We start from the raw sequence: 13,950 nt of genomic DNA, 5'->3' as shown, positions 1-13,950 counted from the left end.
AAACTACTCAATATCCCACATATTAATTGAGATGTTTTATATTTTTAATATTTATATTTTCATTGTATGTAATGAAATTATATTAACATATATAATATACATTATAGGTTATAACATATATTAATATATCACATTAATATTACTATATATTAATATGTATTATTTAATATATATCAACACATACTCAGTTGTTTATAAGTGATTGTGCCTAATTTTTCTGGGCACTGAGCTCAATTTGGCTTAAATTGTAGTTATTCATATGTATCATGTCCCAGATTGCTTTGAAATGGGTGCTTATTAATTGGCAGTATCATATAGAACATAATTAAAACTGAACAGAGAGAGAGGGGATGGAAAATAGTTCCATCCGTACCAGGAATTGTGTGGCATGAGGTAAAAATCAAGTTGAATCACATTGTGAGTCATCTAAAAGCCTGCCCTTAACTCTCATGTCACACCGGGGAGCCAACTTTCAAGCTGTATTGTTCAGTTCATTAGGTTCTTAAAGAACTAACTTCTTTTTAAAATCAGATTCGGATTCTAGCTCAGCCAATCGGGAAAAGCCCAGTGGGCCTAATTCTCATTACAGCCCTCTTACCTACAGCTCCTGAGCAGGAAAGCTCATCAGTTTTAAAGGCTTCCCTTGGAACCTGCACAAGGAGGGTCACATGACACTGGGGTCACATGACCTCTTCTAGGAAATATTGGGAAATTCTTATGAGATAAAGCAAGCAAAGTTTCCAAGAGATCAAAATCTCTTTGATTAAAAGTGTCAGAAGTGGGGTGCCTGGGTGGCTCAGCCAGTCAAGCGTCTGGCTTTTGATTTCTGCTCAGGTCGTGATCTCAGGACCATGAGTTTGAGCCCCATGTCTGGTCTGCTGAAGATTCTCTCTCCCTCTCTTTCTGCACCTCCCCCCCACCATGCGCACTCTCTCTCTTTCTTTCTCTCTAACAACAACAACAACAAACAAAAAGTATAAGAGGTAAAACCCATATCAATGGACGTCAGGAAGTTGCCCTCTAGGACTGCCAAATTATTTTATCAAGGTTAACAGATCTGTAATAATTTGAATTGGTTCATTCGTATCTTCCCCTTGTTAGTTAAGCTCACATAATTATACCAGACAGCCCCAGAATTCATGCTAAGGAAGATCACATATTGGTATACAATGTTCTTGTTGACTGTGGCTTGACTAATTTTAACACAATTGTCAGGCTTGCACTGACTCTGTCAGGTTTCTGTCCTATACTCGAGTAAACATAGCATAAAGAGAAGGACAATTGTTCCATAAAGGGGCCTAAGTGGAGAAAGTCTTCCTTGTTCTCTGGAAAAAATTACTGGAAGTCAGTTTTTGATGTGGTAATTCTACCCTAGTTTGTTTTGTCATTTGTGTTACAGAGGGGTAAGAAGAGAGAAATTTTCATCCCAAAGTGACACTACCCATTTTTCTGCCTGAAATGTTTAAAAAATTCAGCCTTCTCTTACTGCTTTGAGAATGAAGGCCTGGATTCAATGAATAGGAAAATTTGTTTATATTGCTTTTATTTTCTCAATGAAGATATATTTGGGGTTATTGCAGAGAAATAATGAATCACCACCATTTTAATTATTTACTTAATGAGAATAAACAAGCACCTTGATTTCTATACAAATGAATTTCTATACAAAATAGCTCCAATAAAAAAAGTCATTCCCCAAAATGATTTTTATGATTCCTTTTCAGATATTTACAACCAAAGGACCACAACTTCCAGGATAAACTACCCACAAAAGATATGAATAAAAAGAAATTTAAGAAGTCACACAACATTTTAGCAAAATCATTCTTGATAATCCTTACCTCTCTGGCTCAGGCACAAAGGAACACATCAGCTCAGGTAAACTGACAGACACAGTCAGAGCAGTGCTGTTGTCTGATGAGGCCAGTGCTCTGCTGGCCTCTGTGGGCTGGTTCCTCAATCACAGCTTCTCCCCTTGTACTTACAGATTCTGAGACAGAAGATACAGATCTCACACCCTTTCAAGTTCATGTCCAGTGATAGGAAAGTGTCCTTTTCGGAAATCTCTTTTTGCCCACAAGTTAGCTATGTGCTTCTCCCTGATCAATCCCTGTAGCCAGGGAAATGCAACATCCAGGGTCCTTGTTACACACTTAGATTCTTAGCTAAGACTTCACTGAAGCCACGTGGTCTGTGAATAGGAGACAGGGTAGCTTTCCAGAGGAAAACAAAGGTGGTATGGTTACCAGAAAGCAACACCTTTTGGTGGGGAAACAAGACAAAACAAAACATGCTCACACAAAGACTTTTGTTTCCCTTCTATGGAGAATTTGGGATATAAATCAAGAAGGAATCTAACAGTGTCCACTGCCCCAATATGTAGAAATATATTCTATTAATATTTAGATGTATTTCTCTTGAAAATTTTTTTCCAATATAGCCCAATCTGCTTTATTTTTAACCAATGGACTTGTTTCTTCACAAAGTTAAAATCTACATGTTCTTGAATAATGTACTTTTCTTTATTTAACATTATTCTGTAGAGGGTTTTAGAAGTACCAACATAGTCCTCTTGTTAATTCCCCCTAAAGCAAAATGTATATCAGAATATCTGATACTGAAGCTTATTCTGCTCTTAGGGCAAAGCAGTTGAGTGTGAAAAGGGTGAAGAAATGCCTCTTTACCAATCATATATATTTAACATAATTGAGAACCTGCTCTTGAAATAGCCCCACCACCATGCAGCATTGTATTTTTTTTGTTTTTACTATGTATCACTGAATGATATTGACAACATGAATATTAATAGCACCTTGTATCCCTTTGTCTGGATGTTCCATAATTTATTTGGCTGATCTCTATTTTGGCACTTCAATTATTACAACTTTTAACTATTATATTTAAAAAATAACTTCAATGAATATTCTTGAATATAAATCTACACTTGCATCTCTAATTATTTCCTTAGGATAAATACTTCAAAGCAGAATTACTGGGTAGGATGGTCTAAAATGTTGTAAGTCTTTTGGTGCATATTGCCAAAATGCCCTCCAGAAAGATAGTTCCATTTNGCTTGTGTTCCCTCTCTCGCTGGCTGTCTCTATCTCTGTCGAATAAATAATAAAAAATCTTTAAAAAAAAATTTAAAAAAAAAATAACTTCAATGAATATTCTTGAATATAAATCTACACTTGCATCTCTAATTATTTCCTTAGGATAAATACTTCAAAGCAGAATTACTGGGTAGGATGGTCTAAAATGTTGTAAGTCTTTTGGTGCATATTGCCAAAATGCCCTCCAGAAAGATAGTTCCATTTATATGCACAATCCCACTCTTGCTAACACTCAGTATTAAAATAGTTTTATTTTAAATTTAGAAATAGTATATTCATATAGTTAAGAAATTCCAAACAGTCCCATTATTTCAATAAATTCTACTTTCAGTGCATTTGCTGATTAACACTATAAATCTATGGAATCTGTTTCTGTTTCCTGATATATCAAATTTGAATTGCATTTATTAACTTCTGTGCTATAAAATAAGAAAAGTAGTTTAACACGTAAACCACCTCCTTCTCCATCCCTTCTAGCAATTTTTTATATTATTATATTTAGACATCAATATAATTTGATCTAAAACCGACAGTTTTTAGTTTTATCTTTTAGGGTTTTATTAAATTTGGACAGAATCCTACACCCCTCCACTAAGGAAGATAGAAAATTTCTTCAAAATAACTACTCCCCACCACCAGCTCCCCTTTGCCTTCCGCCTCCTTGTTGGCAGCATTGCTCCTCCACTGGGGAGGGGTCATGCAGAAGGGTGGGGTTATCAGAGGGACTATAGACCACATCCTGGATACAGTGGAAGCCACAAGATCAAGGCACGAAGAGCAGAGTATAATATTAGTAAGATAATATAATAAGATAATATTTAAAGCTTTTTACTTCATCCATAGCAGTGCTTTTCCACCTTAGTGCAATTGACATTTTGGACCAGAACTTTTTTTTTTAAAGATTTTATTTATTTATTTGACAGAGATAGAGACAGCCAGCAAGAGAGGGAACACAAGCAGGAGGAGTGGGAGAGGAAGAAGCAGGCTCACAGTGGAGGAGCCCGATGTGGGGCTCGATCCCACAACGCCGGGATCACGCCCTGAGCCGAAGGCAGACGCTTAACCGCTGTGCCACCCAGGCACCCCTGGACCAGAACTTCTTTGTCTGGGTCTGTGTTGTCCCTGCAGGGTATTTCCAGCATCCCTGGCTTCTGTCCCCCAGACATCAGTACTAACCCTCCCACTGCCATAACAGAACATGTCCCTGGGTATTGCACATCCCCTGCTGGGGCAATATTGCTGGGTGGCAGAGCGCTGTACATTTTATTTTATATTGTTTTATTTTGTTCTGTTGTTATAAGTTGTTCAACTCCTCTCTGTGTTTAGAATGGAGGTAGGAGTCAGGCAGGACACATCAGTCTAGTCTGTCATCTTGACTCAGAGTCTCCTAGTAGCGGTCCAGCAAGCATGGCAGGGAAGGCCAGGTTAGCATAGGTAGAGACTAGGTGCATGAGGAATGGGATGCACAGGAGCTGAAGTGGTGAGGTAGACACCAAACAGGTGTCAAGATTCTCACAAAGCACAAAAAGAAATCCATGGCTTTCTTGTCCTTATAAGACCAGAGGTCAATGGAAGTTTTAAGTAATTAGCTAGCAATGTATAACTAAAGTTTTTTGTTTTTTTTTTTTCTTAAACAAACTCTGACAGTGTGTAAGATTGATGACATGGAGTACAAAACATCTACTGAGTGAAGGCAGTTAGAGGGTGGATGATAGTGTCAGGCTGAGATAAGATGGTAAGGAAGAGCATTAATGCAGTGGTAGCCATGATGGTTAGGAGACAAAAAATAGAGAATGCTCCTGAGATAGACTTGCAATGTTTAGCAAGTAATGAAGGGTGAAAAGAAATGGAGCTTGGGAGGACATGGAGGTTGCTATGTGGGATACATGGACTTACAAATGACCAGCAGGGGCAGATGTGGGAGAGGCTGCACCGCACCCAGAGATCTATGTCTAGTGCTCAGGGGAAAACGGTGCCAGGAAAGAGAGTCAAGACTAGAAATACAGATTTGGGAAATATGGGCGCAGAGGAAACAAAAGCAAGTGGACAGCATCATTAGATCCCAGGTAAACCAGCAAAGCAGAACCAAGATGGAATCCATGGCACTACCAACAATTAAGGGGCAGGTGTGGAAGGAAGAATGAAGACACAGACACAGAAGGAGGAGAATACAGGCAACATGGCTGCACTGAGGAGAAGCAGGATGCTCAGGAAGAAAGGTTCCATCAGCATAGTCAGTGCTGCAGCAAGTGAGGAGACAGGCACTGAAATTAAGGGAAAAGGATGAGGTGAGGATTTAAATGCACTAAACCATTTTATTTCTTAAGTGGGGAATACTGAAGAAAATATGATAAAATATTAACATAAGATAAAATCTAGATAGTACATTTGTGGGTATATTATATTATTTTGTATATTTCCTACACTTTCTATNAGTATAATATTAATAGGATAATATAATAAGATAATATTTAAAGCTTTTTACTTCATCCATAGCAGTGCTTTTCCACCTTAGTGCAATTGACATTTTGGACCAGAACTTTTTTTTTTAAAGATTTTATTTATTTATTTGACAGAGATAGAGACAGCCAGCAAGAGAGGGAACACAAGCAGGAGGAGTGGGAGAGGAAGAAGCAGGCTCACAGTGGAGGAGCCCGATGTGGGGCTCGATCCCACAACGCCGGGATCACGCCCTGAGCCGAAGGCAGACGCTTAACCGCTGTGCCACCCAGGCACCCCTGGACCAGAACTTCTTTGTCTGGGTCTGTGTTGTCCCTGCAGGGTATTTCCAGCATCCCTGGCTTCTGTCCCCCAGACATCAGTACTAACCCTCCCACTGCCATAACAGAACATGTCCCTGGGTATTGCACATCCCCTGCTGGGGCAATATTGCTGGGTGGCAGAGCGCTGTACATTTTATTTTATATTGTTTTATTTTGTTCTGTTGTTATAAGTTGTTCAACTCCTCTCTGTGTTTAGAATGGAGGTAGGAGTCAGGCAGGACACATCAGTCTAGTCTGTCATCTTGACTCAGAGTCTCCTAGTAGCGGTCCAGCAAGCATGGCAGGGAAGGCCAGGTTAGCATAGGTAGAGACTAGGTGCATGAGGAATGGGATGCACAGGAGCTGAAGTGGTGAGGTAGACACCAAACAGGTGTCAAGATTCTCACAAAGCACAAAAAGAAATCCATGGCTTTCTTGTCCTTATAAGACCAGAGGTCAATGGAAGTTTTAAGTAATTAGCTAGCAATGTATAACTAAAGTTTTTTGTTTTTTTTTTTTCTTAAACAAACTCTGACAGTGTGTAAGATTGATGACATGGAGTACAAAACATCTACTGAGTGAAGGCAGTTAGAGGGTGGATGATAGTGTCAGGCTGAGATAAGATGGTAAGGAAGAGCATTAATGCAGTGGTAGCCATGATGGTTAGGAGACAAAAAATAGAGAATGCTCCTGAGATAGACTTGCAATGTTTAGCAAGTAATGAAGGGTGAAAAGAAATGGAGCTTGGGAGGACATGGAGGTTGCTATGTGGGATACATGGACTTACAAATGACCAGCAGGGGCAGATGTGGGAGAGGCTGCACCGCACCCAGAGATCTATGTCTAGTGCTCAGGGGAAAACGGTGCCAGGAAAGAGAGTCAAGACTAGAAATACAGATTTGGGAAATATGGGCGCACAGGAAACAAAAGCAAGTGGACAGCATCATTAGATCCCAGGTAAACCAGCAAAGCAGAACCAGGATGGAATCCATGGCACTACCAACAATTAAGGGGCAGGTGTGGAAGGAAGAATGAAGACACAGACACAGAAGGAGGAGAATACAGGCAACATGGCTGCACTGAGGAGAAGCAGGATGCTCAGGAAGAAAGGTTCCATCAGCATAGTCAGTGCTGCAGCAAGTGAGGAGACAGGCACTGAAATTAAGGGAAAAGGATGAGGTGAGGATTTAAATGCACTAAACCATTTTATTTCTTAAGTGGGGAATACTGAAGAAAATATGATAAAATATTAACATAAGATAAAATCTAGATAGTACATTTGTGGGTATATTATATTATTTTGTATATTTCCTACACTTTCTATGTTTATAGAAATATGTCATATGTGATTATTAAAATTTAATAGAAATTTAAAGTGAAAAAAATTAAACCACTGATTAAATTGGGCAATTAGAAGGCATTAGCTACTTTACGAAAACTTTTTCCACAATAAGAGTAGGCATGCCTGTCATGTCATGGTACATACAGGGAGATTGGCAGTGGAGTAAGTGAGGACCAGGAAGTCAGATTATTCTTTCAGAAAGTTCAGAAACATAGAAATGGTGGGAATTAGAGTAGTTCCTGCGGTGGCAATAGGATTGTGGGAAAGATTTTTAGAACAGGGCATTAGTTTGTGGACTCATGGCAGAGGAGAGGTGGAAGATTTAGGGACAGAAGAAATTATTGATGAGGAATCATGGAGAAGATAGGCCTTCTTCAGATTAATAACTAGAAGCCACGTGGAAAAATTTTAAATGCAACATTCAAATCATCAGTTACTGCTGTGTAACAATTAGAACCTAAACACCAGTTTTCTTGGACACAGAATATATTTTAAACTGAGACATCCCAGTCCACCTTTACAAAAATAACCTCTAGTCGGCTCACTCTCAGAAAACACCTCCACTTGCCCTGGAGGGAGCTGGAGAGGGCATGTCACACTGATGCTCCCCGTACCTGGAACGGTGGGGGGACATAGTTAACACTCTGATACAATGTTCATCAACAAATGTACTGGTGAGTATCCCCTGTTTAGCATCCCCTCAGTGAATACAGGCATTCAAAATTCTCATGATCCCAGGAAAATGGGTCTTCCAAACCTCCTTCAATTGTAATTTCATCAACATGTAAAGTTTATGTTAAGCATGAACTACAGTAACAGGAATCTAGTTTCTGTGATTTAGTTTCATTCGGTTTACATTTTTTGTATATTTGTCATAAAATTTTAGACCTATTCAAATAGAATGGAGCTCTATAGAGTGTAGTATCCAGGGAAGATTATTTTTATCTTTGCTTTGTAAGCATCTTCATTGACAAACATTTTTTGAACATCAGCTATACAGGAAGCAGTGAACTAGACATTGGAAAGATTATGATATGATTATAATCTTATAAGATTATGCCTTCAAGGGATCTACATTCTAGTAAAGCAGAACAGAGATGCAGTGCCAACTGGACAAGCAGGTGAAGGCAAGCTAGAGCTGAGCTGAGCATGGGCTGAGCACGGAACGAACTTGTCAAAGTTTCAAAATGAAAACATTGTACTAATTTTATATTTGACCTCTTCCTAGGTGTAGAGGTAAGAAAAAAGCAAGAATGTATGGGTTACCTATAAATGTGTGCATAGTCCTTGAGTTGAAGGAAGAGATGCATATGGTTAACATGTGGTACTCACCATAAGGATCTAAATAGAGATTGACATTTGGAGGGCCTGAATGATGTAAGACTTGACACCACGGGCTTGAATTTGTGATTTGTATCCTACTTTGCCATTTACTACCCTATGTGAGTTTGGGAAAGAAATTTAATCTCCCCAAGTTACTGCTTCCCCATCTGCAAACGGGGTAGTGATTCTTATCTTTGAAGTTATTTTTAAGATTAAGTGAGATAATGTATCTTAAACTGTCTGGTAAACACAAAGCTTTATGTAAAAGTTAATTATACATAAACATTAAAGGAAGTTATAAAGAGACAAATGCCTTAAGTATGAATAAGCTAAATACATCTATAGAGAAAATGTGTCTTACATGAAAGCCAACTCTATGTTATTCAGAAATAAAAAATTCATTAACTTAATAAAAGCAATGAAAATTATGTCCTAGGATTTCTCTCAGTATCCCCAGAAATGATGCATGACTTTGGATTTGGTATGGTTCCATATAGCAGACTGTGTTTTTAATCTTCAGCTGCATTTTAAATTTTAGAGTTAGTTTACCAGGAGGCAGGGAAAGTGGGCTCTTTCCAATACATTTTACATTTTGATAAACCTGGATGTAGCCAATAAAACTACAAACCTTCGAGCGAAGAAAACACATTTTCCTCTTTGAGATCATAAAAATAAAATTCTGATTACATTGACTAGTATTTAAATTAACTCACAGTTTCAGATTTAATCACATTTGATGATTATACGAATTATCATTTATTGTCTCTGTGCATGCCATTTTTTTCCTTACTAAAAGCCATACATTTTCAAGTTTCCATGTATCATTTCTGCACAGAGCCAACTATTAATTTACTTGTATTTTAAACAAACCCTAGCTTTCTTGCGTAGGAAAGATAACAATATATCAAGCCATTCAACCTTCAATAAGCCATGGTGTCAGAGACAACTGAAGGATTCAAACCAGAATGGACAAAACATAATTGGATAAATGGAGGGTAATTGTTCTCTGGATGAGGCCACATGTTCTTATTTGTATTACTGGCTAACTCATTTCTGCAATCTAATGGGCTTTTCAGGGTTGAAATGCAAGGATTTGTTCCATATTACAATGGAATAACTTAAAACATCTTAGAAAGAGTCTTTGGAATGCATACATTTGCTTTCCAGATCATAAAACCAACACAAATAATTTAGGTCAGATTGGAAAGACTGTAGCTCACTGATCACCAGCAAAACCCAGTGCTAATCCATATTTTATGGAACATACATATTTAATGAAGCAGGAACAGTTTTCCATTTCAGAATGAAACGAAATGCTGGTTGTTCTGTAATTAAAGGGAAGGGTTAGCACACCCACCGCTGCTTTGGCTTTTCACCATCCAGCTTCCTGGTGGTGATTCACCCTAGAGAAAAGCCTGCTGTGGTCCCCTTCTGCCACAATTCTTTCCATCCTTTATTAAAGCTGCGGGGCAGGGGGCAGGGACTGTGTTCACTTCAAGTGCAGTAGACCTTTGCACATACCTGTCAGCAAATATTTAAGGACCATTCCAGATGTGTTTGCCTTACTACCCCAGGGAGATCATAGGGTCAATTTTGTATTCTTCTTTAGGTTTTAGCCCACATTGGAGACAGAACTGGGCAAAGGTTTGTCAGTGCCTGGGTGTGGGAAGAAGGACAAGATTCTTTCATACAGAAAGACTCACTTCTGGATCTCATAGAGTGAGACATATTGGAACAATGGACCGAGCCTTAGTTTGGATACAGAGACAGAAGATAAACAGTCTCAGCAACATGACTCAAAGAACTGTTCTCAGTGGCTTGCCCCAGTGTCCAGAATGCCATCTTTAATGTTTTGGCCCTCTGTGTAAAAATGCATGTTTATCTAGAAAGATCCCAGAAAAGGTACAAAACCTCTTAAAAATAGGTTTCTTTAAGTTAATTTATTTATTTTAGAGAGAGAGAGCACGTGTGTGAGCAGGGGAAAGAGGCAGAGGCAGAAAGAGAGAGAGAATTTTAATGAGACTCCCCGCTGAGCACGGAGCCCTACATGGGGCTTGATCTCATGGCCTTGAGATCATGACCTGAGCTGAAATCAAGAGTTGATGCTTAACCGGCTGAGCCACCCAGGTGCCCCTAAAAAACAACATTTCAAAGCATGATGAGTCATTTTTACCTCTGTATGTGCTTATGATCAGGTCACTTACACTGGATTCTGGGAGAAAGGAGCTATAGAACAAGTGGGTTTTTATGGGAAAACCTAGATAGACCCAGGGCAAGGGATGCCACTCCAAGAAGAATGATGGGTGGGTGTAGCACATATGGAGGGTGACGTGGAAAACAAAGCCAAAAGAAAAATTAAATTTCCTTACAACTTACACCGCACTGATATATGTGTGAAGGGTCTGATGACTAAAGTTTTACTAGACAGTAATAAATGACTTTTCCTAACAATAGCTAGCTCCCTCCAGGTCCTGGAAACCTTGCTTCCAAAATTCCTTAGAGACTATGCTATCCTTAACGCTTTCCCAACTTGAAGAGTATTTAATTGGCTACTCCCCATGTACTCCCCATGCAGCTCTTTCTGCCCACAGGTCCTGTCCCCACACTTTAATAAAACCAACTTTTTGCACCAAAGATGTCTTAAAAATTCTTTCTTGGCCATCAGTTCCAAACCCCAAAATTTCCTACATCAGTAGATTTACTAGTAACTACAGATCAGCATTGGGACACAAGCTCTTGAAATGAGGGATGGAAGGAATCCTGATTGAAGGGACCAGAGAGGAAAATCTCAAAGTGATTAAATGTACATTTTTTTCATGTCTAACTTATGAGTGAGGACACTCAATGCAAGAATCAAATGAATATGTCTAAAGGACTCAAGTGCAATGCACACTGAAATGCTTTCATTGGGATGGGCAAACTTAGAGCTATCAGAATGAGAGAGAGAGAGAGAGAGAGAGAGAGAGAGAAACTGCTCCATCTGTCAGTACCTAGGAGGAGAAAAAGACGCAGGTATTTCTGAAGAGATGGATCACTTCCTTTAGATACTTGCCTGAAGTCAACTGGTTACTCCATTTGGATTAAGTATAGTCCATGCTATTCATTTNAAGGACTCAAGTGCAATGCACACTGAAATGCTTTCATTGGGATGGGCAAACTTAGAGCTATCAGAATGAGAGGGAGAGAGAGAGAGAGAGAGAGAGAGAGAGAAACTGCTCCATCTGTCAGTACCTAGGAGGAGAAAAAAGCAGGTATTTCTGAAGAGATGGATCACTTCCTTTAGATACTTGCCTGAAGTCAACTGGTTACTCCATTTGGATTAAGTATAGTCCATGCTATTCATTTGTTTATTTTTCTTTTTAAGGAATGGAGTCACCTATTGTTTTCAATTTGCATATGTCCTCTTCAGAGAGAGGTGTTTGTGGGGAAAGGATGGATTGATGGGCTTGGCCAAATAACAAACGTGCTTAATCCCGGACTCCAACTCTTAAGGCCAGCTGAATTGAGATCTATTTCCTTTCAAAATGGGCTCAGTCATTAATCCCAAAAAGGGATAAGGGGAACCATGTAACTGGCAATTTGCCCTATTATTTAGTATTGTGAGTGCGCAGAAACTGTAATTACATTTTCATTCCTTGCAATGTTTGTGGCTGAGCAACAATTCAAAACTTTTAAATGCTATTCTACNCGCAGAAACTGTAATTACATTTTCATTCCTTGCAATGTTTGTGGCTGAGCAACAATTCAAAACTTTTAAATGCTATTCTACGGTCTATAAACAAGACAAAATTTGGGGCACTAGTAAGGAAGTGATTTCATTAGGATATTTCCAGCAAAAATCTAGGGAAGGAAGAGCAGAAGAAAAAAAAAATACTTGTGAATGCTTTTAATTAACATAAAAATAGAAGGCATCAAATTCAGTCAGTAATCAGCTCCTAGCCAATGGATTCATTGACTGAATTATCCATAATAAGTTTATCCTCAAGATGAGGGCACAGAAAAACAAGCACCTTAATTTACTTCACCATTAGATTTGACATTTGGACCTGAGCTGTTTTTAGAAAAGTATGAAACACTAACCCCAATAGGTATTGGGTTTTCTATGTAATTTCTGGGCTTGCTTCTTTGAAAACTTTTCCTCTACCCCCCTCTAGTGAGTCAAAAGCAATAAAACAAGAAACTTCAGCAACTCCTTCTGCTAAGTTTAAATTGTGGAGAAAAAAATAAAAACAGAGAACCCTCGGGACCCTTATGCTAAAGGTAAAAGTAACTTGCTTTGAAGCCTACATTATTTTCAGATTGGACATTAATTCTACTTTTGTGGGGATTTTTTTCAGAATAGCCATGACTGACATCTTTTAAAATGCTACTTAATAAGTCAGGACTAGAAAAGCTTCACTGAAGCAGAGCGGGCTTTGTCAGAACAAGATGGTTTCCATACAGGCAACTTGCTTCAAGTACCTAGGCAAATATGTGAGAATGAAAGACATGCTCTTGGATCCACCATCTAAATGACCAAGAAATCACAAAGAAGGGACCATACAAAATCAGTTAGACAATCATGACACCAGGTTTCTACCAAGCTCCTCAGAACCTGAGATCCCATGAGAACAAATCCACCAAAGGAAAANAAGGGATAAGGGGAACCATGTAACTGGCAATTTGCCCTATTATTTAGTATTGTGAGTGCGCAGAAACTGTAATTACATTTTCATTCCTTGCAATGTTTGTGGCTGAGCAACAATTCAAAACTTTTAAATGCTATTCTACGGTCTATAAACAAGACAAAATTTGGGGCACTAGTAAGGAAGTGATTTCATTAGGATATTTCCAGCAAAAATCTAGGGAAGGAAGAGCAGAAGAAAAAAAAAATACTTGTGAATGCTTTTAATTAACATAAAAATAGAAGGCATCAAATTCAGTCAGTAATCAGCTCCTAGCCAATGGATTCATTGACTGAATTATCCATAATAAGTTTATCCTCAAGATGAGGGCACAGAAAAACAAGCACCTTAATTTACTTCACCATTAGATTTGACATTTGGACCTGAGCTGTTTTTAGAAAAGTATGAAACACTAACCCCAATAGGTATTGGGTTTTCTATGTAATTTCTGGGCTTGCTTCTTTGAAAACTTTTCCTCTACCCCCCTCTAGTGAGTCAAAAGCAATAAAACAAGAAACTTCAGCAACTCCTTCTGCTAAGTTTAAATTGTGGAGAAAAAAATAAAAACAGAGAACCCTCGGGACCCTTATGCTAAAGGTAAAAGTAACTTGCTTTGAAGCCTACATTATTTTCAGATTGGACATTAATTCTACTTTTGTGGGGATTTTTTTCAGAATAGCCATGACTGACATCTTTTAAAATGCTACTTAATAAGTCAGGACTAGAAAAGCTTCACTGAAGCAGAG

Source organism: Ailuropoda melanoleuca, chromosome 4 (genome assembly GCF_002007445.2).
Source record: "Ailuropoda melanoleuca isolate Jingjing chromosome 4, ASM200744v2, whole genome shotgun sequence".
Classification (NCBI taxonomy): Eukaryota; Metazoa; Chordata; class Mammalia; order Carnivora; family Ursidae; genus Ailuropoda; species Ailuropoda melanoleuca.
This window is presented reverse-complemented; position numbering follows the sequence as displayed.